Source organism: Microchirus variegatus (assembly GCF_963457635.1).
Source record: "Microchirus variegatus genome assembly, chromosome: 2".
NCBI lineage: Eukaryota > Metazoa > Chordata > Actinopteri > Pleuronectiformes > Soleidae > Microchirus > Microchirus variegatus.
This window is the reverse complement of record NC_139803.1, coordinates 40,550,502-40,577,460: the sequence shown is the minus strand read 5'-3', so window position 1 is coordinate 40,577,460 and position 26,959 is coordinate 40,550,502. Positions and strand designations below refer to the sequence as shown.

Sequence of the window (26,959 nt, the reverse complement as noted above, 5' to 3'; positions counted from 1 at the left end):
TATTTATTCTATATTATGTTCACCATTGCTGGACACTCTCCAGATGTGGGACTTCACATTTCAAAGGTCACTGACATAAAAAGAAAAAAGTGCTCGAATTGAGTTGTGTCAAATTATGGGAATATGCGGCGTAATGAAGCACGGTTCTAATTACGCCCGGCGTATCTTCCGCGACTTTGATAGTTTTAAATATTTAATCATTTCCGACGACCTTCATGGATTTTTTTTTTCCTCCTCCCTGATCTGGTTTTTATGGCTAAATGGAGGACATCTGTTCTGGCCGTTGTGTACTTGTATCCTGAGGGGACACTTGACACGGCGCTTTGATTATTGATACGGAAACTTTTTACTCCCTCTTTTTAACGCGAGATCCTAATATTGTAGAGTTTATTTGCACAGTTTATTTAAAAATATCATTTTGGTGATTTAGGTATCGTCGTCTTTCCTTTTGCTACAAGATAACCGGGGCATCGCTACTAGCTAGTGATTTGCAATAGGTTAACGCGTGTTAACGTGCGTTAACGCATGACTCGTTTGGGTTAGGGTTAAGCGCATGATGTCATGTGTACACGCCGCGACATTGGAGTCCAGGCACCGTTTACCAGTTAGCTCCGTTAGCTGCATTAGCTCCTTTTAGCGCCGGTAGCGCACCTACAGTCGAACTAGAGCGGTCTGTTTATTAAACGATAAGAGCAGCGCTACAAATAACCAGCGTATGTGTGCCTCTGTTTTTAAAGTTTAGCGTTACTTTAGAGACTCATTTTAACAATCCGGAGTCGCGTAAACATGGCGTCACGCGTGTCTTTTTCTGGTCAGTTGTCATGGAAACGCGCCATGCGTTTGACAATACTACTACTAGCATTAATTGAGAAATCCTGCACTTTATACTCTTCACGTTAACATTTTGTTTTCTCCAGGTAGACGGATATCGTGACGTATCGCTACGCAATTGTCTTGCTATATGTTGATTATCACCGGATCGTTGTATCGTGATATTATCGCGTATTGTTCCCATCCCTAGTTATCAAGTTGTGTCCTGATAAGTTGCCAAATTCAGTTAGAATCATCTTTGTTTAATTGGTTGTGATGTTTCTTTAGCTCGTCAATCGTCGTCTTCTCCTACCTCCATCAGAGCTTCATCTACAGTCCAAAGATATGTAGGTTTTATGACGTTAATTGGAGACTCTAAATCGTCCAACTGACGCCGTGTTTCCACTGAGTTGTAGAGTTTGGTACAGTACGGTATGTATTTTTTTGTGTTTCCATGAGGAATGGTACCAAAATAACATTTTTGGCACCCTTCCCTTAGAGCAGTGGTTCCCAACCGGGGGGGCCCGACCCCCTGAGGGGGGCGCCAAAGATCCAGGGGGGGTCGCGAAGCCCTCTTGATTTTAAGGGGTTTAATAATTTTAATGTAATTAAAATGTTAAATAAATGAGTAAGTGTTTAATTCATATATATGTGACAAAATCAACTAAATTCAAGGGCCACATTAAACATTTATTCGTGTATTTAAATAGGTAAACAAATAAGTTATAGGCCGATATCACGAGGAACAGAGCATTCCTGTGTGACGTGAACGCCTCTCGTGCAGCAGCCATTGCCTAGCAACATAAACAAAGCTCAGGCAGAGATGGCGAAGCGTCAGGTAGAGGAGACTGCGGAAAATGTCAAAAAGAAAAAGAGGGGCTTCCAAGAAAGTTATATTGAGTTTGGCTTCATAGAAGCAATGGATAAAATTAGAGCTGAATGTATATTTTGCCACGAGAAACTGGCAAATGAAAGTTTGAAGCCCTGCAAGCTGAGGCGACACCAGACAACTAAACATCCCGAGACGGTGGGTAAACCCAAAGAGTTTTTCATCCGAAAAAGAGAGCTTGTTGTCACTAGCAGGCCCCAAAACATAAAGGAGAGTTTCTTCAGGGCAGGAAGCGACCAGAGGCAGGCAACGGTTGCATCCCTTGAGTGCTCTCTCCTAATTGCCCAAGCCAAAAAGCCACACAACATCGGCGAAACACTGATTAAACCTGCGTGCATTAAAATGGCTGAGATACTGTGTGGACCGCAGGTGGCTAACAAATTTAAGACTGTACCACTATCCAACAACACAGTGAAAGACAGGATCGACAGAATGGCAGGGAACGTTGAGAAGACACTCGTTGAAAAAATCAGGACACGCCCGTTTTCAATCCAGCTGGATGAAACTACCACTGTGGCAGAGGAAGCAATTCTCATTGTGTATGTACAGTACATTGAGGAAACTGAGCTTAAACAAGACATTCTTATGTCTGTTAATCTCACAGCCACCACAAGAGGAGAGGATATTTTCGGTGTAGTCGACACGTACTTCACAAGGCACAATATTCCCTATGAAAATATAGTTGCATGCTGCACAGATGGAGCCGCCGCAATGATGGGGAAAAATAAGGGCTTCAACAGCCGTTTGAAGGAGAAGGCTCCGCACTGTTTAGTGTTTCACTGCATGATACACAGACACGCACTGGCTGCCAAACACCTCTGTGAAGACCTGGACGTAACCTTAAAGACTGTGGTCAAAATAGTCAACTTTATTAAAGCTCGCCCGGTCAACAAAAGGATCTTTGCACAGCTGTGTGAGGATGAGGCGCACCAGACACTTCTCCTCCACACCGAAGTGCGCTGGCTTTCCCGCGGCAGAGTGTTGGTGCGTTTCATGGAACTTAAAAACCAAATAAGTGAATTCTTAGCCGTTCATAACCAGAAACTATCCGACGAAATGACCGACGAGTTTCTCATTAAGACTTCATATCTTGCGGAGATATTCAGTCTGTACAACGAGGCAAACAAACGCATGCAGGGCGCGGATGCCAACGTAATGGAGTGCAAAGAGGCAGTGGATGCGTTTGTGCGTAAAGTGGAGTACAGGAAGAATAAACTGGGAAAGGGGGACCTGCAACAGTTTCCCTTGCTACAACAACAGTCAGGGGGGAAGTTATCTGATGCTTTGGCCAGACAATTCACCCGCCACATGGAGCAGCTTCAAGAGGATATGCACTCGCGTTTTTCGGATATTAATGAACATGTCTCAAAAGACGCATGGGTGATGGACCCATTTCTCGCTAAAGAAGAAGATGTGGAGCACCTCCAGGCTGAGGATGAGCTCATGGATATAAAGTCCAACTCTCTCTGCAAGCGATTCTATGATGAGCATGGATACAAGCGGTTTTGGCTTGTGAAAGGGCCAGGAGTCGCTCCTAGGCTTGCTCATCATGCAACCACCAGATTCATCTTGCCATTTGCCACAACATACCTGTCAGAGACTGCTTTCAGCGCTCTGGTCACCATAAAAACAAAGGCACGCAACAGACTTGATGTGCACAGTGACTTTCGTTTGGCTGTTACCAAAGTCACACCAGACATCCCATCACTGGCTCAAGAAATACAGTGTCAGAGCTCTCATTAAAAGCTAGGCTGCCTGGTATGTATGAAAGTGAAATGAAAAGATGATCATAATACAACGAAAAATGTGTTCCTAGTACAAGTTCTGAAGTTTATGTGGTCATTTTACACATGTTTTTCCTCATTGCTCCATGCTGTTGCTGTTTTTTTATTCAAGCAGGTAATAATTGAAACATAGGGCCTAATAAAGGAAATTGTGTTTTTAAAATTAGGCCTAGGTTCTGAAGAAGTATAGACAGGTTATCCTCATTGTTTCATGCTGTTGCTGTTTTTTTAGTCAAGCAGGTAATAATTGAAATATAGGGCCTAATAAAGAAAATTGTGTTTTTAAAAATAGGCCTAAGTTCTGAAGAAGTATAGACAGGTTATCCTCATTGTTTCATGCTGTTATGAAATTACTGAAATATAATAAAGTATTTAATGTAAAAGAAGTTATGATGTTCCTTATTTTATTTTTCATGGGGGGGGGGGGTCACCAAAATTTACAATGGTAAAAATATGGGTCCCTTAAGAAAAAGGTTGGGAACCACTGCCTTAGAGCAATGGTACGGTCAGTATGCATCAGGGTGGGTGCTCAATTGGTGTCTGCGTTTGTATTTGTCACACTGGTACGATGTCACGCTACGCATCTCGCTGATGCGTCCTACCTCCATTGGAAAATGAGGCTACATCATTGTTTTATTCCACAGTTTTGACGCCTGTCGCCTCCACAACTAGACTGTTTTTGATCGTCCAAAGCGGGAAAAGTTTAAAAATCTGCTGGCTCTGTTTTAGTTTGAACATCACGGGTCTGCGTTTTTAGTCGCAGACCTCACCGCATTCATTTCCTGATTGCTATGGTAATCGGTATTGTTCAGTATCGGGATCGGTCCGATACTGGTCAAAATCACTGGATCTGATATTGGACAGATAGAAATGTAAAATCTGATACAATTAAAAAAAATCCTATATATCGCACGTCGACAAAACCATTTTAGCTGAGTCATGTTTGGGCTGTTTATGTCGTCTTTTTGGGTGAACGGTGGGAGAATTCTGTCTTTGAAATGACTCGGCACAAATGTGTTAACAGCTGCTTCATAGTTAATAAATGGTCTAAAATGACCGTATCGGACTAATATTGGTATCGGTAGATACTTGAGTTTGTGATACGCCAAAAAAAGTAGTATCGTCCAATCCCTGCTCACTGATTCCCTGGTTCTTATTGTCCAGGAAAAAAGCTCTGTTAACAGTTTCACTCTCAGCTCGTCATTGGTCTCTTGGAAAAAATAAATTCTTGCTCTCACTTTCATCATCGTTGTTTTTCATTAGAAGCTCTTATTTTGGCGGGGGAAATTACAACATTATGCACACATTTGCTCTTCTCACAATTCTCCTAATTTGCCATCTTTATAAAGTCTGTCCCCCATATTAAGCATTTTGGTAAATGCCGACATGAACATGGCAAAAAAAAAACACTTTTAACTGCCCCTGGTGAACCACAATCAAACAAACGCGTACACTGCACTTCCTGCCTCGCTGTGGCTCACGTATCATAATTCCTCGAGTGAAAGAACTGTCAATTTTAAACTTCCAAGCCACTTCTCTGCAAATCTCAGTGTAATTTCCTTGTCGGTGTTTGTTTGCTTCTCCAGGGTCCCACTGTTACCTTCACATGTTTTGTCGCTCTGATTGGTTTTAGCTTTTTTTTTTTTTTTTTAGATTTTATTCTTTGAAAATGGGCTTGGGGAAATAAAAAAAAGAAGCTTCACTACTGCAAAATGGAAAAGGAAAATGCTCCGTCAGTGCCAGTACGCTTGGATACCGTTTATATTTGAATTGATATAGTCCAGGCCCCTGGAAAAGATCTTCTGCTCCTCTGCTCTACCTTTTTGATTTTTTTTTTAGCTACTGCAAAGTGCATTTTCTCGTGATTAATAATGAAATCACACACGATTGCTTCTGCACCAAGTTTCCAGACAAACTTAAATATCTCTCGGTGGTACGTTTGGCGTCGTCCGCTTAGACTCATCCGTCTCTTCTTCATTTCCGCTGTGCGGGTGCGTTACTGCCACCCGATGATGTGGAGTGTGAACTCCCATCAGTCACGGGGGAGTCTCTGTATCTTTGTAATGTTATCACACAGATGCACTTTAAGGTCTATAAACGTGCCGATTTAAGCTCCCCGCCCGTTGTTTGCCGGCCATAAAACACCGTCGTGACAAAGAGTTGGTCGGTTTTTTTTGTCAGTCGCGTTCATCACACATCACACACTTCCTGTTTAGCTGAAGGTTGACGCTGCCACTATTTATATTATGTTTTCAAAGCTGCTTCATTTCACATTTGTTCCGGATGAGGAACAAATGCGCAAGACTGCAAACGGTTGAGGCCGATTTTAGTCAGACTAAGACAATAATTTGGTTTTCTGTCGTGTAAACACGGTAGTCTGAATTAAATTGAGTTAGTCTTAGTCGGACTAAGAGAATGATTTGGTTTTCATAATGTCGTGTAAACACGTTGGTATGATTTAAATTGAGTTAGTCTTAGTCGGACTAAGAGAATGATTTGGTTTTCATAATGTCGTGTAAACACGTTGGTATGATTTAAATTGAGTTAGTCTTAGTCGGACTAAGAGAATGATTTGATTTTGATAATGTTGTGTAAACGCGTTAGTCTGATTTAAGTCAAGTTGGTCTTAGACTAAGACAATGATTTGGTTTTCTTAATGTCGTGTAAACGCGTTAGTCTGATTTAAATTGAATTGTTAGTCTTAGTCGGACTAATGTACCTGAATAATGAGATTAGTCCGATTACTCCTGGAGCTAATTTGTTTCGTGACAAGCTTATAGAGCGATGCAGCGCCACCTACAACTTGCCGATTTAAGCTCCCAGCCCGTTGTTTGCCGGCCATAAAACACCGTCGTGACAAAGAGTTGGTCGTTTTTTTTTGTCGGTCGCGTTCATCACACACTTCCTGTTTAGCTTAAGGTTGACGCCTTGCCAGTAGATTTATATTTTGTTTTCAAAGCTGCTTCATTTCACATTTGTTCCTGATGAGGTTCATCACTGCTCTGGCTTCCGCCAACTGGATGGGGGACAGATGTGTGATTCGTACCCGACCATAACTGAGAATTCTCTCCTTTCTAAATGAATATCCCCCCCTCCTGAATTGTTGAAACATTGGCGTACAGATGAGAAACACTGGTTAAAAATCTTAGCGACCGCTAACCTGTTTTGTCAGCGATTATCTGTTATTGTTGACAAGAGGTTGGCAGCTAAACATGCGACCACGGCTCAGTGCCTCTCTATACAGATGGCCTTAATGGCTGCTTTGGCAAGAGAGGACAAGTGGCTTTGGAGATGGAGAGAGGGAAAGATAAGTTGACACCTTGAGAGAAGCCTTTTTTTTTTTTTTTTTTTAATCCAGGGTCACATACTAACAAGGAAATGAGGTATAACACAAAAACCCCAAAATAAAGTTCTCAAGGAGGCGTTCTCAAAATGCAATAGCTGTAATTTGTTGAATCACTTGAACTTGAACAGATAAAAGTACAGGAAAAAGGTTTCTCAGTGTTTTTCTGTGGCAGGACTGGAAAAGCAGAGCTAATGAAACATTGGATATAAAAGGATCGTCTACCAAGTCTTTGTGGCTCATCGTTTTTGTCAAACGTTGTGAAAGAAATTGTCAGTTGAAAGACGTTTTCTCAGCGCAAGACTGCGAACAGTTCAGGCCGATTTTAGTCAGACTAAGACGAGACGATGATTTGGTTTTCTTAATGTCGTGTTAACATGTTAGTCTGATTTAAATTGAGTTTGTCTTAGTCAAAGTAAGACAATGATTTGGTTTTCTTAATGTCGTTTAAGCACCTTAGTCTGATTTAAATTGAGTTAGTCTTAGTCGGACTAAGACAATGAATTGGTTTTCTTAATGTCGTGTTAACACTTTAGTCTGATTTTAAATTGAGTTGGTCTTAGTCGGACTAAGACAATGATTTGGTTTTCTTAATGTCGTTTAAACACGTTAGTCTGATTTAAATCGTGTTAGTCTTAGTCGGACTAAGACAACGATTTTTTTTTTTTAATGTCGTGTTAACACGTTAGTCCGATTTAAATTAAATTGTTGGTCTTGGTCGAACTAATGTACCTGGATAATGGGATTCATAGTCCGATTACTCCTTGATCTAATTTGTTTCGTGACAAGCTTATAGAGCGATACAGCGCCACCTACAGCGATGGAGTCAGACATACATGGCCAATAAATCGATTTTCTCCTACGCATGTATACTCACTGAATCGATTTATTGATTATTAATTGATTACTAAATCATCTACCATTTTTCATAATTGGTTAGAATTTTTTTTTCATAAAAACAAGATTGTTTTAGCTTCTTAAATGCAAATATTTTCTTTGTTTCTTTGCTCCACATAACAAAGAAATTGGTTTGTGGACAAAACAAGACTTTCAAGAACGTCGTCATTTCCAGGTTTGATAAACACTGATGGTTTTTTAACATTTTCTGACATTTTATCGACCAAACGATTCATCGATTAATCGAGAAAATAATCGACAGATTCATCGATTATGAAAATAATCCTTATTTGCAGCTCTACCGGCCTTAGTCAGACTACGGCCTTGGCTCCATTTAAACTGTGAGTGTTTCTAACTTTGGTGTTTTATTTACTTAACGATCTGAAACCCTTAAAGACAATTCTGTTTGTAATTAATGAAAATGAAATGAAGCGCTTGGTTATAAACTTGGATGTGGAACTAAATGATCTGACTCATCTATGATATTAAATTGCTAAATTAGCGGTGATTAAATTGTTTTCGGGGATAAACCAATATCACCTTTGCTAATGTGATGGAGGTTCAGCCTCCGGGTCGACCTGCGTCTGCCGTCGCCGCCGTGTTATGAAAACGATGCTGACTGGAGAATTATCAGATGAAAACGAGGCTTTGTTTGAGAACTTTTCTGGCCTTGCGACAGCTCCCGTTCCTCTTCAGACACATATTTCACACTTTGCTTCGCCGTGTCCTCAGAATCTCCGAGACAGCAAAACTAATAAAATAATGTCCAAAAAAAACACAACCTTTTAGGAAGTTTAATTTAATAAATACTAATTTTACAGCAATTTGTTTGGGAATAAAAGCCTCCATTTGCTTTTGTCACTTTAATTCTATTTCGTAATTGTCGGCCTGTCACAGTAAGCACAGTGACACGAGGCTTCCTCCGGGCTGAAGCACCAACCTGAGAGTGGTTCAAGTGTAGCCTTTGTCAGTTTATCCTCATTTCTCCGTGGATGATTAGCTGCCAGACTCGGGCCGGCTCCCCCCGATGGGCACCGTGTAATTGACGATAATCAACGGAGGCGTCTCGCTGCCTCTCGCGCATCTTAATGCTCACAATAATGGGAAAGTGAAGACCTGCAGAGCAAACATGGACGGGCAGACGAATGCAAACTCGTAGAATATAACAAATGGAAGATATGAGATGTATGCAAAGTAGGGATTGGTATCAGCAGATACTGGCTTTAAAATGTGTTATCAGATATGGGCAAACACTAAAGGTGTGTTTCCATCGTGGTATGGCACCGTTTGGAATGGTGAAACCCTGAGAACGGTATGTTAACTTGGTAGGAGGGGTGTGGGATGTCTGATGGGTGCATCGGCGAGATACGTAGCACGACGACGACAGCAAACGGCAAAATCGAACACGACACAACAGACAGCCCTTGCACACCGGCAGGGCTCCAGTTCCCGAACATATTTTTGTGCAGACTGACGCGTTCAGATAATTTGCTTCTCAGCTGTAACCAAAAAGTAGTCGGTTGTTCGGCGTGTCATTCTTGGTAGTGAAGACGAGCTGGAAGTAGAGGAAGTATGGAGAAAAAGTGCCAGTGTTGGGTTTACGCCCTCCTACTTTGGTTCCTCTGAAACTGGAACACGGCCTGGTTCTCCAGGAAACACCAAGGTTCTGAGACTCCGGAATGGAGTCGGATAACAAGAACCATGTCACGATTAGCACTATTAGTTGTCGAGTCACCAGGGAGTGACTTTTTTTCTGTCGCCCAATCAGCTGACTGTCGTAGGTTGGAGGTAGAACAGCTCTGGTACTTGACTTTACCGTACCATTTTACTCTGGTACCCCGAAGGGAAGGTTGTCAAAAACAATGATGAGGACATCCTGTCGCTAATTTTGTCCTGCTTTTGTTTGTCGTGTCGCGTTTTCCTGTCGCCCAATCAGCTGACTATCGTGGGTGACCATAGCGTACCATTTTACATATTATTATTGGTTATTTACATGTTATTTTGGTGCTATTCCTAATGGGAACCCCCCCAAAATATGTACCGTACTGTACCAAACTGAACCGTTCCACTTAGGCCAAACATCTAGCTATGCTCAGGGAGTTGCTTGACAATTTCATTGACTCTCAAGGGTTGAGAGTTGAAGTGTAGTTGCGTCGTTTTTCAACGTGGGCGACGGTGGCTCAGAGGGAGTGCGAGTCGTCTTTCAACTGGAAGGTTGTGGGTTCGATTCCTGGCTCCGCTATTCTACATATGTCCAATGTATGAAAGATGAGTGAATGGGTTAATGGGAACTGTAGTGTAGAGCAGCTTTGAGTGGTCATTTAAAGTACAAAATATCAACTCGAGCCCTTTAAAATGATATTAAAAGCAACATATATCCTTTGAGATCTTATAAACCCACTGTCGGCTCCAGAGAATCGAGCGTGGGCTCCAAAAGTTGACTTTTGTCTTCTGCTACTTGACTTTAAGTGAGTGACTGTGTTGTTTGTTTCTCTCCATTATGACACAAATACTCGAGACGCAACAAGAATAACTCGTGGTGTCAAATCAAATCACACATAGACGGCAAGTTTCTCAATTTAATCATGCATACTTTGTTGTTTATTTTCCACAATGACATGCGCTGTGGCTCAGGAGATCGAGTGGGTCGTCCACTCAGTGGAAGGTGTGGGTTGCGATCACGGTTGATCGGCTATATATAGGAGCACTTCATGGATTCGTGTATGAATGCGACTCGTGGCGTCAAAGCCCTTTAAGTGGCTGTTACAGCCAGAAAGGCACTACTTTTAATGGCTTCATTCGCTATTTAGTTCCATAAATTTGGAAAAATTCAGAAGTCGTAATAGAGCAGATATGGAATAAAAACCACTTTATTTCATTACAGCCTCACAAATGCAATGAATGTTCAAATGTACGAAGCAAATCCTTCCATTTCCAAGTACTTCTTTTATATATTTATTTGCATATTTGTCTCAATAAGAAGAACATTTTCATGCTTAACATTTTAGCTACAGCACTATTTTTTTTTAAAGTTAAGTTTAAGAAAAATAAACGACGAAACAACATAATGAATTCATACATTCATTTATAATTTAGGTTAATAAATTCAGTTTATTTATTTATTATTTACACAGAAGGACAAAAGAATTCATAATACATTATGTATTAATTAATTGCTTGTTAACACTTTATAAGTTACTCTTAAGTTCAGTTGTAACATTGTTATTTTAACATTGTAACATTGATGTTTTACACTATTGGTAATTAATTGTGATACCTCTTATATAATAAGATGTTTTATATGTTATAAATTCTTATTCATCGAGTTTTAATAACCCAACAAAAACCTCATTTCAATCATTTAAAAGCCCTCAAGGTCGTCACATTGTAACGTTTGAACCGCTTTGCGTTAATTTGATGAAAAATCAAGGAAGAATTAGAATAAGAAATACACGTACAAGAGCTTTTAATGACATAACGTAGCTCAAGGACGGTTTTCAAAGCTTCTATTCTGAAAGGTATTCTGAGCTCTGACGTTAGAATATGCGGAGTCACGTGAGCCCGATCGATTTGTTCTTTTTTGTTTGTTTTCCCCCCCTCTGAAATGATGGCTTTCTGAACTCTGTGTGAAATGGAATGAGAGTGTGTTTTTTTTTTTTTGTTGCTCAAGGACACTTGGACAGATGTGGCCACCTGGGAGATTAAAACCCCTGTCCGTCCTCAGCTGGGTTCTCACTAAACAAACGCATGTGTGTACAGAGAGAAAACCACTATGGAGGTGGAACACTCACCTTCTCTTCACACACATTTCACCCCCCCCCCCCCCCCTCAGTGTTGGTGGTTTCATCCATCTCCATTTGTTGCTGTATCTTTATATTCTGCCTCATGTCCTTCAATGATTTGTCATGGGAGTTCAAAGGCTCACTGTGGCCTCTGTCCTCCACCGTCGTCTCATTTTTCATTTTAAAAATCCCAGTCCTCTCGGAGCTTCCTACCACCACGTCTTTACTTTACTTACCCCCCCCCCCCCCCCCATCTCCCTTGTGATTGGATTTTCCCCCTCACCTCATGAGCATGCCGGGCCATGGCAATGACATTTACACTGGTGACATTAGGGGAGTGCACGTATGGAGCGAGGCACTTTAAGGAGAGTCGTCGTCTACAGTTTTGTCTGCAGCCTTTTGTGAGGAAGGAGGAGCTTCTGCAGCCTTTAGGCCACGCCCCTTTGTCGTTTTCTCCCCGTAAATCCGGATTAATTTCAAGAAATTAGGCCCCCCCCCCCCCCCCCCCCAAAACGACTCAAAATGGCCCCGGCACGCCTCACCATGACACAAATTTTCAAGGTTTAGTTCGTTTTCCATTACTACATAGTTCTTCCTCAACATGGGCGGAGCCATCGCTGCACGGCTGCATGAAACTGCCGTGAAAACGTAGTTTTTCGGCGTAACTGAATCATTAGAATCGGCTCATTAAAAAGATTTGTTCACAGAATCGTTCAGTCATGAAATGCAGGGGTTTTCCGTGCTAAATGTCGGAGATTAACGTCTTTTTACTGATCTACAGTTCGGCATTGTTCGGTTTGATTCTCGCGTCGGACGACACTCTCTGACCAATCGGTGGCCGGCAGTCTGTCGACGTCACGCATAGTCAGGCTCAGCTCGCTTGGAACCTCGCCAGAGCAGGTCCTAAAACAAAATACCAGGGTGCGACATAGTATTTTAATTAGTGCTGGGTGTGTTAACGTGATAGCAGCGGTTAACGGCATCAACGTGAACGCACGACTGACCCTGAAAAAACGTGCGTGACGTCATGTTTACGTGACTCCCGATTGTTAAAATGAGTCTCTAAAGTAACGCTAAACTTTAAAAACAGAGCACACGCAGTACGCAGTACACAGGTACGCTGGTTATTTGTCGCGCTGCTTTTTTTGTTTAATAAGCAGACCGCTCCAGTTCGACTGTAGGCACGCTAACCGGCGCTAAAGGAGCTAATGCAGCTAACTGGCGCTAATGCAGCTAACGGAGCTAGCTGGTAAACAGTGCCTGGACTCCGGTGTCGGGGCACGTAAACATGGCGTCGCGTGCGTCTTTTTCCGGTCATTTGATTTTTTTTTTTATATGGGTTTCAGTCTATGATGTGTTCAAAACAACCCAAAACTCGGGGAAAAAAACTCCACTGACTTGTTAAAACCAACATGAACAGTTGTGCAAACTCATATTCTGGTTCCCAGTTGTCCTTGAACCCATCACATGTCTTATGTTATGTTGTCAATGTGTCGGCATGGAAAAAAAAGCTCACAGATTTTCAGTATTTTTCAAAAAATCACCTAAAACGCTGTTTCCTTGTGGACGCTCCATTAGACAGATGACCCATTGAAACCCAGCAATAAAAGAATCCAAGCACTGAATAATGAATAATGTCCTTTTGAATGAATTGCAGTTAAAGGCTTCCATTAGACAACCTACTTAGTATTGATTAGTTCATGGTTCACGTATATGCTACCGCTCAATTAGCATTAATTTTCGTAGCATGTCCTTGCTCTTGTATCTGTCCACGCGTACTGAGTCACAGACCTACTCATGGCTTCCTCTCTCTTTTTTTTTTAAATTATTTGGTTTGATTTTTCAAAAATAAACTAAATAAAACTGAACTGAACGATTTATATAACCGTCACTTTTTCACGTCGCCCTGCTTTGGCCTTGGAGCTTTTGTCGCGAACGTTTCAGCGATTTCTGAGCAGACAGCGAGGTGTTCATGGTGGGTGTACGCTGTGAATTTATTCATGATCGGTTATATTGTTTTGGGCTAACGTTTATTGGAACTGTCCTTAAAATGTATAAACATACATTTAAGCCTGGAGGTCGGATGACCTACGCACGATATTTATTCCACGTTTACATTCGTACACAGTGAGAAAAAGGCATTTGTTTCTATTTGTTGGATGTAGTTTGTCTTTATTTTGCACACAATAAGCCAAGGCTGCAATTTAATCTTTGAAATGTTGATTGTTTTATGTGTTCTACCAATTTAAAACAAGATGAAATCTCATGTAGTAAATTTATGCCACTGTAAACATTCTCTTGAATTCTTTGTTTTATCACGACTCAAATCCCTAAATATGTCAGTGTTATTCCTATAGGATCATTTTTCAGTTTGAGATAACTTTGACTAGATGTTTGTGCCTTTTTGTTAATATTGTCATAATTGCACTCATTTTTCTCAAGATATTTGAGGTTTGTACATTTGTTTTGTAAAAACTTTATTACACTTTATTAAATCTAAAAATCTGTTTATAGTTTATTCTGCTATTAATTCACTGGTTTGTGGCTCGGGAACTAAAATGGGTTTGACGTCCCTGCCTTTAAATATATGACATTTACTGAACTTTACTGAACTTTTTCTGATATAAAATGTACTTAAGTTTTAGAGTAGGGCGAGTTGTTTTCCAACTGGAATGTTGTGGGTTCAATTCCTGGCTCGGGTAGTCTATATGTGTCCTTGAGCAAGACACTGAACCCCATGTTGAAGCTTGTTGAATGGCAAAACTATAATGTAAGGCATATAAATACACTTCTTCTTCTTCTGCTTTTATTTGGTAGTAACAAAGTAATAAAAGTTGCTAGAAACTAGTGGTTAGCGGTGTCAACGTTAACGCACATTAACGCATTGCGACGACTGACTGGAAAAAGACGCGCGTGACGTCATGTTTACGTGACTCCCGATTGTTAAAATGAGTCTTTAAAGTAACGCTTAAGTTTAAAAACTGTACGTTCGCTAACGGTGCTAAAGGAGCTAACGGAGCTAACTGCCAAACGGTGCCTGGACTCCGGTGCCGTGGCACGCAAACACATCACGCGCGTGTTTTTCCGGTCAGTCGTCATGGAAATGCGTCACGCGCTAACGTGCGTTAACGTTGCCGCCGTTAACGCGCCCAGAACTAGTTTCTAGCAACTTTTATCACTTTGTTACTACCAAATAAAACGAGAACAAGAAGAGTCCGTAAATGGTCATGGAAATGCGTCACGCGCTAACGTGCGTTTACGTTGACGCCGCTAACCACCGTTAACCACCGTTAACGTGTCTACGACAAGAAACGTAAATAAAGTACAGCTACGTGAATTTCGGACTTGAATACAGTTACAAAGTATTTGTACTTTGTTGCATTAGAACGCAGGAAAAAGAAGCAGTTTGTGGTAGAGTTGTGTTGTGTTTGGTGGTCTCTCAGTGACTTAACTAGTACAAGAGCAGCATCACACAGTTTAACGATCCGTGCGTCTACAAAGGCCAACACAGTCTCCCCTCCACAGAGTTGTATTGTCAGTGTGATGCTACTTCATCAAAGTGTTGGTGAGGAAAAGGAGATTCATGGACCGTCTGGACCAAATGTCTGTCAGACAGATTTCTATCAAAACCCCTTTAAAACACTCAGAGAAAACCTCTCGCACGCGTCTGGAATCAAAGGATTGCTGCTCGTTATAAATACCGTGTTTCAAATTGAGGCTTTTAAAATATTAAATGCTGCCCGTTTGAAAGTCTGAGAGTCTGACGTCTTTGTTCCGTTTCAACAGACTCTTTGCTTTCATCGAGTCGGCCTCGGAGGAAACTTGCTTGTTTTAGCCAGCGCCTGTAAACTGGCTCGGCTGACGTCAGTGAACATATATAAATAGGACAAAATGGTACGTTTTTGCTTCGTGTTACCCTCGTTTGTCGTTTCCTTTTGTGAAACGCTGGCATGTTTTTTTTTTGTACACACTCCTGCTTTTTCTGCTGTGAGCCGAGTCAGCGATAATCTCCTCCCCGCACGCCGTAGTCTGGGTGTCGGATTGAAGTGATTCAATAATGTGGACAAATTTAGCCGCTTCAAATGGAGGGACGGTCTGACTTTCTTCAGCATATATTCCTATCCGCTCTGTCCTAATCCCCGCCTTAATTAAATTTTCTGCACGTTTTAATTAAAAGAAGGCGACTTTTCAGGGAAATTTGCCTCTCAAAATGAAGTTGGGGGATTAAACTGAACTTCCTTGGATATTATTAGTTACCCGTATATTAAAACATATCCAGTTTATTTCCCAAAATTAATGTCCACATGGGTTTTAAAATCCCTCCCCATGTTGCTAAGAATGTCACTCGGTAGGTTTCCATGCACAGTCTGACTTTTTGCCGATATCCAATATGCCAAAATATATATAGGAGCTCGCCAAAGGATTCAATAGTCAAACATAAATCTGTCTACATTTTTATCCAATCAAACTCAACAGGTGTCCCACCCTCTTCTAACACCACATGATTATTTGCCAATTAGTTGTCAATCAAACGCTTGCTATGCTGTCAGCTCCATGAGTGAGTGGTGAGATGTGAACCAATAATGACTGTGAACAAAATAAGATGCTATTTTTTGTGTTGTGTGTGTGTGTGAACGTCAGTGAGCTGACTTTCTTCAAAAAACAAAAAGTATCTCAGAATGACTTGGAATTTACCACCGTAATAGTCGGCATCGCCCTGAACAAGGATCCGTTGAAAATATTTGTAAACCTCTTAAGGAATAATTTTAATGAATTTTTGAAAATTCAGGAATTGATCAATTTTCCCTGATGCACTTTGACAGTGAGCTGACTTTCTTCAAAAACAAAAAGTATCTCGGAATGACTTGAAATTTACCATCATAATAGTCGGCATCACCCTGAACAAGGATCTGTTGAAAATATTTGCAAACCTCTTAAGGAATAATTTTAATGAATTTTTGAAATTTAGGAAATGATCCATTTGATCTGATGCACTTTGACAGTGAGCTGACTTTCTTCTCAAAAACAAAAAGTATCTCGGAATGACTTGAAATTTACCATCGTAATAGTCGGCATCGCCCTGAACAAGGATCTGTTGAAAATATTTGCAAACCTCTTAAGGAATAATTTTAATGAATTTCTGAAATTCAAGAAATTATCCATTTTAACTGATGCACTTTGACAGTGAGCTGACTTTCTTCTCAAAAAAAAAAGTATCTCGGAATGACTTGAAATTTACCATCATAATAGTCGGCATCGCCCTGAACAATGAACCGTTGAAAATATTTGCAAACCTCTTACGGAATAATTTTAATGAATTTTTGAAATTCAGGAAATGATCCATCTGCCCTGATGCACTTTGACAGTGAGCTGACTTTCTTCAAAAAACAGTGGAAAGGGTCTGATAATATGAAAATGTTTTAACTGTTCAAGAATGTAAACTACCCCGATGCTAATATCGGGGGAAAATCCCAGGATTTTCTGGCCTGATCCCAGTGGCACTACCATGGGAAACATAAAATATTCTCATCCAGCTGTTATTACTCATGATTCTGACAGCCGTTTATCATCCAGATGATGCATTTGACTGTCTGTTTTTCTGATTCATAGATTTGCTCCTCTTACTTATCCTGATACATCAGTGAATCACAACACATCACCGGCATGATTATTTTTTTCCTTCTTTTTTTCAAAAATAGTAACAAGCCTTCTGAACTTTACGATCGTGAAGGTTTACTGCAAATACTTTTGCACACGCCCAATCGGACGTCTTTGTTTGTTTTAAATGGTGACATTTCAAGAGAATGTCTGGGCTTATCTCGTGGGAATAAAATGCAGTTCTCTGGAGATTTGAAAGCTTGATCCCATTTGTATTTGGGGAATTCTCCTTTTTTCTTAGATTGTATTTAGAGTTGTTTTCCTCACCTTTTGTTTTCAGTTGGGTTGATGCGAGTTGACGCAGCGATCGATTCACAAAAAGAGAAGCAGCGGTGTGTGTGTGTGTGTTTTAGGATTAAGTGACATCTCGGGGTTAATGTGCGTATGACCACAAACTGATGCTCCCCTTTCAAGTGTGCATGACAAACTACGGTGGCCTTCATGGCTAATAAAACCACTAAAAGCCGCCCGTGACAGCCTGTGTTTGATGTGTCCATTCTGGGCTGTTGTACAAACCACACAGCAGTCAATGATAGGCGAGGCCTCGAACTTGAAGCGTTTCCTTATATGACAGCGATTTTTCTCTACTTTTTCCTCCTGATTCATTTGGCGAAACGCCGAAATGTTCCCAAATGAGCAATTTGTGACGTTGAGTTTAGCCACCGGTGCAGATCATCCAAACTGTACACTGCACTATTTGCACTAATTGGCCTGTAAATATTGTAAACATTCTACAGTCTTTATCCATCTATCATGATCCATCACATGCGGTTGTGACACTTGCTTGCCGTCGTCGACTCATTACTGTTGCACTGCTCGGGGTTCCCCACGGATGAATTTTAAACAGGGTTCTCCAAGGCCCTTGAAGACACGAGTCATTGAAATATCTTGAATTTAGCAGTTAACCGTTTTGGTGGGGACTCGAATCGACAACCCTCTGGTTACAAGCCGACAAACGCAACCCGTGGAGTCGCATCTCGAGAGACCTGAGTCGGTCGGATGCCCTGATCTTGCAAGGCGAGCTTTCCGCTAACAGACAGTCAGGGGAGTGGAGACGGCCCCCAATCTCCCCGCGACAATCCATTTAACCATCACATTGACTCCGAAGCTGTTGATTTAGGGTAAAAATCCTGCATAGTTCCACTTAAATCTTTGCTCTGGATGTGTCTATCCTGGTTTGTGACCAACATATTTGCAAACCTCTTAAGGAATAATTGTAATGATTTTTTGAAATTCAGGAAATGATCCATCTGGCCTGATGCACTTTGACAGTGAGCTGACTTTCTTCTCAAAAACAAAAAGTATCTCGGAATGACTTGAAATTTACCATCATCATAGTCGGCATCGCCCTGAACAAGGATCTGTTGAAAATATTTGCAAACCTCTTAAGGAATAATTTTAACAAATTTTTGAAATACAGGAAATGATCCATTTGCCCTGATGCACTTTGACAGTGAGCTGACTTTCTTCAAAAAAAAAAAAGTATCTCGGAATGACTTGAAATTTACCATCATAATAGTCGGCATCGCCCTGAACAAGGATCTGTTGAAAATATTTGAAAACCTCTTAAGGAATAATTTAAATGATTTTTTGAAATTCAGGAAATGATCCATCATAGTTCCACTTTAATCTTTGTGACCATTATAGTTCCAATGAAGGGAAATTTTACATTGATACACCGGTGTTTCCTGAACTTTTTTGTAAGGAAGATGAACCGATATTGCAATCCAATCTAAATTGTGACAAACTTTTGCATAATATATCGTTTCTGCCAATTTGTACTTCAATTAGTGCCACTACACACCCCCAAAAACTAAAATACTTGCATCCCATCTCTGTGTCCTGACTCAGTTTTTGGGAATGATTGATATACAGATATTTTTCCGAGTGCTTCTAACTTTGTCTTGAGTGAGTTCACTGAAGGTTATGTCCCTGTTTTACCACAACAGTGACCTTCAGTGTGCCATGCAGAATCATCTTGTGTTCCAATAAATAAAACCCCCCCCCCAGAAAATGTCTTTATTTTTTTTGCATGCAGCTGTCAGTTTGCAGATTTTGAAGCGTTGCAGCACGATAGTGTCAGCTGTGTGGGGGTTGAAGAGCACTGGAAAAATATTCAGGGAGGAGGAATTACATTTCCAGACGACAAAAAAGGGCAGAGAAAGCAGAGTCCAGCGCTCTTTCAACACACCCGATTGTGTCTCGCCAAAAGGAGAAGGAGCAAATTTTTTTGATTTGACAGATTGAACAAAAACCGCGGCTAATTGACCACCGTGTGTTTATTTACACTACGTGAAATGAGCCAGTGTCGCCTGAGGAAATGTCGGTCTAATTTGACTGTTTGCTTATGAATATGCATGCAGCGCTGCGCTGAAAGGTAAATTATAGTCTATTAAATATTAATTCATTTAAAATGCGTTTTGGAAATGATTGCGAAGATTGTTTGAGCCGCGCATCTTTGAAGGAAGGGAGCAGCGAGGGAGTCGATGTGTAATAGTACTCGCTGTTTCACGCCCCGGAGCTGTGGTGAACACATTCGTCTGACTCTGCGTTTTTTAATTCAGTGAGATCCTCCGGTTTCAGAGGTGGAAGAAATGTGTAGCTTTTTTAAAAACACGGACGAACCCGTACGTCAAGGTTTCTGGTTTGATTCCGCACCGTTTGAGATGTTTTCACACCACGGGAGTCTTAAATTCCTGATTTGATTTTTGAGATGGGGTCGCATCACGCGCGAGAGGAGAACGTGTTTTCACAGCAATTATTCTGTCAAATCTCAATCTCACACTGCAGCGCATTATTAAGATTTTTCCTCCTTTTATTAATCTCTGTTTCTCATCAGGCGAAGAAGGTACAGACAAGAAAACCAACTTGGCACTGGAGAAAATACTGAATTTAAGGCTTCAGAAGACCAACCACCGTGGGTCAAGACTTGGTTTTAGGGTTAGGTTTAGATGTAGGTGCATGGCAGGACTAGGTATTGAACTTCCAACGTTTTATTCATCCTTTGTATACCACTTTGAGAGGAGATAGAAGAACCTGACTAGGCCATTGTTCAGGAAAGTATCCATATCTGCCCTAAAATCCAGCCCTGATTTTAGGTAAGACTTGGGATTGGGCATTTAGAGGGTTGGAAATGCAGTCTGTGAATAAGATGGAAGTATAATCTGAACTGCATCATCCCAGAATTCACATATCCTTTCCTTCCTATCCTTTTCAATATGTATGACATGGGCACACTACATTAAATGGAGTTGAGCCCCCCCAGTGTTTCCCTTCGCCAACTGCTGGTCACAGCTGTGCTGGAACTCGTGTCTGTTTTCCTGCCTGATTGACAATGAGATGTTAAGCTATACTGCGACTGCTCATCCCTCACCGACATCTGGTTCCCCCCCCCCCCCCCCCCCCCCTCCGTGTGAGACTGTCGTTGAGAAAGAAATCGGCGAAATGTCTCCAGTAAACCTCCCATCTGGACTCGGAGGCGCGACACACCGGTGGGCGAGATGATTCAATGATGTCGTTATCATAAATATAGGTTACTCTTAATTCTCCGTTCCAAAGCAATAAGTCGACGTCGGAGAGGAAACGTCAGTCGGCACCTACTGTATCGGACAGTTGTGGATGCCGTAAGACAAATGGAGAAACCCCTTAACTATTACCCCTAAGATGTATTTACTATAACTGCTAAATCAAAACATAACCTTATTCAATTCAGGAAGTAGCTTGTTTCAAACAGGAAGTAGCTTGTTTCAAACAGGAAGTAGCCTCACTTTGCACACACGTAAAACAAATTGGGTACCGTTGTCGTGATTGTTTGTTTAGGAGGACGATTCTGCTTTTTGAGGAACATCTCAAAGCAAAGAGGGCGCAGATGCAGGCCGAGCATGTCTCCGCTTAGCCAAACTTGGGCGGAAGTTGAAGTTTAAAGTATGCATAATGACGGAGAAAGCTACGTTAAGAGATGCTCTATCCTCTTTCACTACATAGACTTTATGTACTTTGTTCTCTACGTTCTGCACCTCTAACTTTTTACATCTAAGAATTCAGCAGATACTCCTATCCGTGCCTACATAGAAGAAGTCTTGGAAAGAACTCCACTAGATGGGAACAGTGGACTGACAGAGGTTGAAAGTACAGAAGTGGATCCATGTGCAGAAGAAGATTCTGCTGGAGAGAGGGGGTAAGCTAAGTGCTAGGACAGAAGATGCTCTTGCAAGACCTGGGTCTTCAAGAGCTTCTTAAAGATAGGCAAGGAGGATGGATCATTCCACCAGCATGGAACGACACAAGAAAAGAGTATGGATTGTCTGGTGCTGGAATCCTTTGATTAACGTCAAGTAGTCAAGGGGTAACACAAGCCTTTAGGAGAGCATTTAAGTAGGTGGGAGCCAGACCCATGTCGCACTTTGTAGGCTAGCATCAGTGATTTGAATTTGATACGGGCCGCTAAGGGGAGCCAGTGGATGGTTTTTCCCCAGATGGAGACCACACAAAATACCGTGTATGATTTATTTTCCTGTGGGTTTTTTTTCCTCGTAGTGAACACGATAAGACGGAATCTCTGTCGAATCAATAGTCTTTTGTGGAAAAACAACAAATAAGCGTAGGTCCTTGGACTTGACGTGAGAGTCGTCCATCAGAGCACAGAGCCCATCAGTGAGTCTGACAGCTGCTGATGCACTTCAAAAATGACTTTTATTTTTTACATTTGTGTTTACTGTCATCCGGCGCCGTTCATTTGTCAACAGTTCTTTTGTCGGCTGAAGCGACGACGTGGTCCCGTCGTTCTCCGACATGGCATAAAGAAACGCCGATGTCCGTCCTTCACCTTGTGGATTTCGGAACAAAAGAGATGCTTCTATTTATCCGTTGTCCAGCTGTGCTCTGTCTAGAAAAGCTTTTTAAAACCAAGATCATATCTTGTTGGAGAGGATCACTCCGTCTGACACAGTCACTGAACTGAAGCAGGTTGTTTTGACTCACGATCGTGGCCTTTCAGCTGGGTTGTTGCTAAATACACCAGTTAAACATTGAGATTTTAGACATTTCCTTGGTTTCCTTAAGTCTCTTTAACCGATCTACAGTTCGACGCTGTTCGGTTTGATGCTCGTATCGGACGTTACGCTCTGACCAGCTTAGCTCGCTTGGAGCCTCGCTAGAGCAGGTACAAACAAAAGTACCAGGTGCCATCGCTAATGGAAAAGCAAAAAAAAAAAAACAAGTAGAATGGAGCCGAGTCATGCTTGAACTGTATAGCTGGAAAAGCTCAATTATTCTCCCAAAGAAGGTCCACAGTCGTCCACCTGAGGCCAAAATCAATCATGCCGATGAAAAGCATCACCCGGCTCCAAACCTTGTCCGCTCCTTAAAAATTAGACAACACCCAAGATGGACTGTTGTAATCACACTGTAGGTCTCGCTCTCAACACCGGGGCCACATAGAAACGTGTAATGAACTTAACTTAAGACGGAAAAACACACCACACACACACACACACACACACACACACCGGCCGTGGACCCATCTACAGGCTGAACACGGCTCATCATTAAAATCTCCACTCTCCTGCCTGTGGTGACATCATTAACTCACTTTCTCTCTCTCTCTCCATGTTAGACTCGCACTATGAATACATTGGAATTTTTTTTTTTTTTTTTTTTTGGTCATAAATGAATTATTAAAACTCGTGTTACTTTACCTTTTGTTCCTGATGTAGTGCTAACGAGGCGGCGGCCAAACACCGACTGTGGAATCTCCAAATCCGCGCATTAATTTGAAATCCTGTTCAACTTAGTCCAGATTCACCATACTGTAATTGCCTCATGTGTTCGACCCAGTTGTGTCAAAACATTATTGTTCTACAGTTTCCTGGGTCCACAGCCTATTTCCTTAAAGGTGCATTATGTAATAAATCTAAAGCAACTGGCCATAAAATCCTCCTAATTTGTCACAGAGACTCAGGAATAATGTTCATATAACAAACTGAACTCACCAACAACAACAGTACAGACAAAATATTTGCATTAAAACAAATATTTTGCAGACTGCAAATCATGTTTATGTTTTGAAATCCTATTTTGGCATCTGGCGCCACCTACCGCCGTCTACCAATCATTGCAGTCAGTAGAGTCTCAGCTGCCGAGCAACCCACGGGTTGCCAGTTACGTCAGAAAACGAAAACCTAAAAGACCTCGGTATTTTGAATTTGAATGTAGTAACCGTTTTTTGGCCACATTCTTACATACGGCGCCTTTAATTCCTACATATTATGACACACACACAACTAAAGCTCCTGCATCCAAATAGCTTATTTTTGTTTTATAATCTTGTTTCACACACCCCCTTTTTCTAATGCAGACTTTAATGTATTTAATAAATACTCAACGAGTCAAAGAAGGGACAAACGCAACATCATGGATGCTAATTTCCATAAAACACATCAACAAACAAACAGACAAACACAATTGAGCAGCTGAAAGATGATAAACAGAGTCCGATCGGAGTAAAAAAAAAAAAACACGTCGGGATGGATTTATTGGACAGTGAGGACCGAGCAAAAGGACTTGCATATGCATTAAATTTGGTCATTTGTTATATCGCCTGCTTACGCCGAAGAGGCGAAATAGCATTTAATAGCAACAACAATTTTGGTGGAAGGCCATTAAATTTTATGATCGACTATGTACAGGAGACCGAAAGAGAGAGAACATGTCTCCGGGGGGCTGGGAAACCCACGGACTCGGCTCAGTGCCACGGGCTTGTTTCATCGCAATTTGATGAATTCTGGAGAAAAAAAACCCACAAAACAGTCATTCAGCAGTTTCACAACATAAACCTGCCCTCGTTCTGCTGCTGTATACAAACAAACCCTCCCTGACAAACATGTTGCTATGTTTCCGTTTAGAGACCAGACCTCTGATATGATTGTTACATTTAAATTAGCGCCAACAACGGCGTCAACGTTAAAGCGCGATGCGTTTCCGCTAGTGCTGTGCAACAGATTAACGCGCCGCGTTAGCGCGTGACACGTTTCCATGACGACTGACCGGAAAAAAGACGCGCATGACGTCATGTTTACGTGCCGCGACACCGGAGTCCAGGCACCGTTTACCAGTTAGCTCCGTTAGCTGCGTTAGCTCCTTTTAGCGCCGTTAGCGTGCCTGCAGTGGAACTGGAGCGGTTTGTTTATTAAACGAAAAGAGCAGCGCTACAAATAACCAGCGTAGCTGTGTACCGCGTATGTGTGCCTCTGTTTTTAAAGTTTAGCGTTACTTTGGAGACGTAAACATGGCGTCACGTGCGTCTTTTTCCGGTCAGTCGTCATGGAAACACGCGTTAAACGCTGTTGACACGTTAACATTTGACAGCATTAGTTTCCACGATGACTAACTGGATAAAAGACGCGTGACGTCATGTTTACGTGACTCCCGATTGTTAAAATGAGTCTCTAAAGTAACGCTAAACTTTAAAAACAGAGGCGCACACATACGCAGGTACGCTAGTTATTTGTAGCGCTGCTCTTTTCCTTTAATAAACAGACCGCTCCAGTTCCACTGTAGGCGCGCTAACGGCGCTAACTAAGCTAACTCGTAAATGGAGCCTGGACTCTGGTGCCGTGACACGTAAACATGACGTTGTGCGCGTCTTTTTCCGGTCAGTCGTCATGGAAACACGTTTCGCGTTAACATTGACGGCGTTAAACGATGTTGACACGTTAAAGACGCGTGTGACGTCATGTTTACGTGACTCCCGATTGTTAAAATGAGTCTCTAAAGTAACGCTAAACTTTAAAAACAGAGGCGCACACACACGCAGGTGCGCTAGTTATTTGTAGCGCTGCTCTTTTCCTTTAATAAACAGACCGCTCCAGTTCCACTGTAGGCGCGCTAACGGCGCTAACTAAGCTAACTCGTAAATGGAGCCTGGACTCTGGTGCCGTGACACGTAAACATGACGTTGTGCGCGTCTTTTTCCGGTCAGTCGTCATGGAAACACGTTTCGCGTTAACATTGACGGCGTTAAACGATGTTGACACGTTAAAGACGCGTGTGACGTCATGTTTACGTGACTCCCGATTGTTAAAATGAGTCTCTAAAGTAACGCTAAACTTTCAAAACAGAGGCGCACACACACGCAGGTACGCTAGTTATTTGTAGCGCTGCTCTTTTCCTTTAATAAACAGACCGCTCCAGTTCCACTGTAGGCGCGCTAACGCCGCTAACTGAGCTAACTGAGCTAACTCGTAAATGGAGCCTGGACTCTGGTGCTGTGGCACGTAAACATGCGCGTCTTTTTCCGGTCAGTCGTCACGGAAACGCGTCATACGTTTAACGTTGACGCCGTTAGCGCATTAACATGCCCAGCACTACTGAATATATATCCCTCTGATCCAAAACAGTGATAGGATTGGTACATTTAAATATACATTAGCGTGTCCGGAGTACAAAGATTGCCTTTAAGCGTCTAAATTAATCTTGTAAAAACAATCGGGGCTATTTGTTTAGCTGCCTGCGCCCCCTGTTATTCAGATTAGAAATTTTTCAGCCCGGCCTCGCAGGATGAAACGATTTACAATTTAAATGTAATGAAGCCTTTCGGGCGAAGAAAAAGGTGGAGGGTGTGGGGGAGGACTGGCGGCGAAAAGGGAGCGCGGACGGATCGGTCGGGCGTCTTGTTTTGATCGCAGCGGGGTTAGGCTCTCTGAATGCCACGGAGAGGGAGAGTCTGCCGCTGTGCCGCTCCAACACGACACTCTTTTGATCAGGCGCTCGCTCTCTTTAGGACACGGAGACATCGTCAACAATGAGCAGGGAAGATGTCAGTCTGCCGCGGGTTTAGGGATATTTTCAAGGAGCACAAATGGGATGTGACTCGTTTTCAAAGGAAATTTCTTACTTTGAATAGTGAGCAGTGCACTACCCCCCCCCACCCCCCCCCCCCCTCGCTCCACCCCCCTCCATTAAACAGATGCCAACGCACAACTGTGACTCATAAACACACACACAAAAGACATGGAGAATGACAAGAACACAAAAGAGACGCAAACAATAAACACTTCCCCTGTTACATTCACCATGACAACCTGATCTCTTCTGCCTCAGAAGAAGCACCTTCTTAAACAATCCGTCAGCATAAAGGTTTCGGTCGAACTCGCAAAAACAGCCGTCTCTACTGTTTCTTCTCCCCCATTTCCGTCCACGCGACCATATGGACCAGATTTCTCGGCGATATCAAAGGACCGTAAAGGTTTTTCATAAATGCTAATTGCGGAGGAAAACTGGTGTCGGATTAAAGCAAAGAGGCAAAACAGCAGCTCGATGTGCATGAACGGGTAAAGAACAGTCGAGGTTGGGGACGTTTTTATCCCTGTGGGATAACGTAGCTCCTCTGCTAAGTTTAAGGACCTTGAAGGATGTCTTTGTTCTGGGTTTATGTTTACGTCGGAACATCTAAACACCATGTGGAGGCCCTGGGAAGTCGAGCAACGAGAGGTTACAGAGGAAACTGACGTAATAGTTAGGGTCAGTGTGGCAGGAAGGAAATCAATAGCAATTAAGAATTGTTAATTAAGGGTTAGGGTTACCCCAACCTTAACCCTAACCCATGAAGATATTCAGCATTGGTTTTGGTCTTAAATTGGTCAAAATCACTCCCTCGGTTATCGGGGAGCGGGGAATAGAAAAATATTAAACCATATACTGTCCAAAAACCCCTAAATATTACATAAATACACCACCAACTTCCAAGGATGTTGGGGTTCCGGGTGAATGACTAACTGCACAATTTGCGACGTCGTTG

At 42.0% G+C, this 26,959-nt stretch overlaps 1 protein-coding gene across 1 annotated transcript in view; it reads left to right on the top strand.

The window, feature by feature from the left end:
• adam19a (ADAM metallopeptidase domain 19a) overlaps window positions 1-26,959 on the top strand; it is a 204,457-nt gene that overhangs the window by 32,918 nt on the left and 144,580 nt on the right. The gene's annotated exons all lie outside the window — the stretch shown is intronic.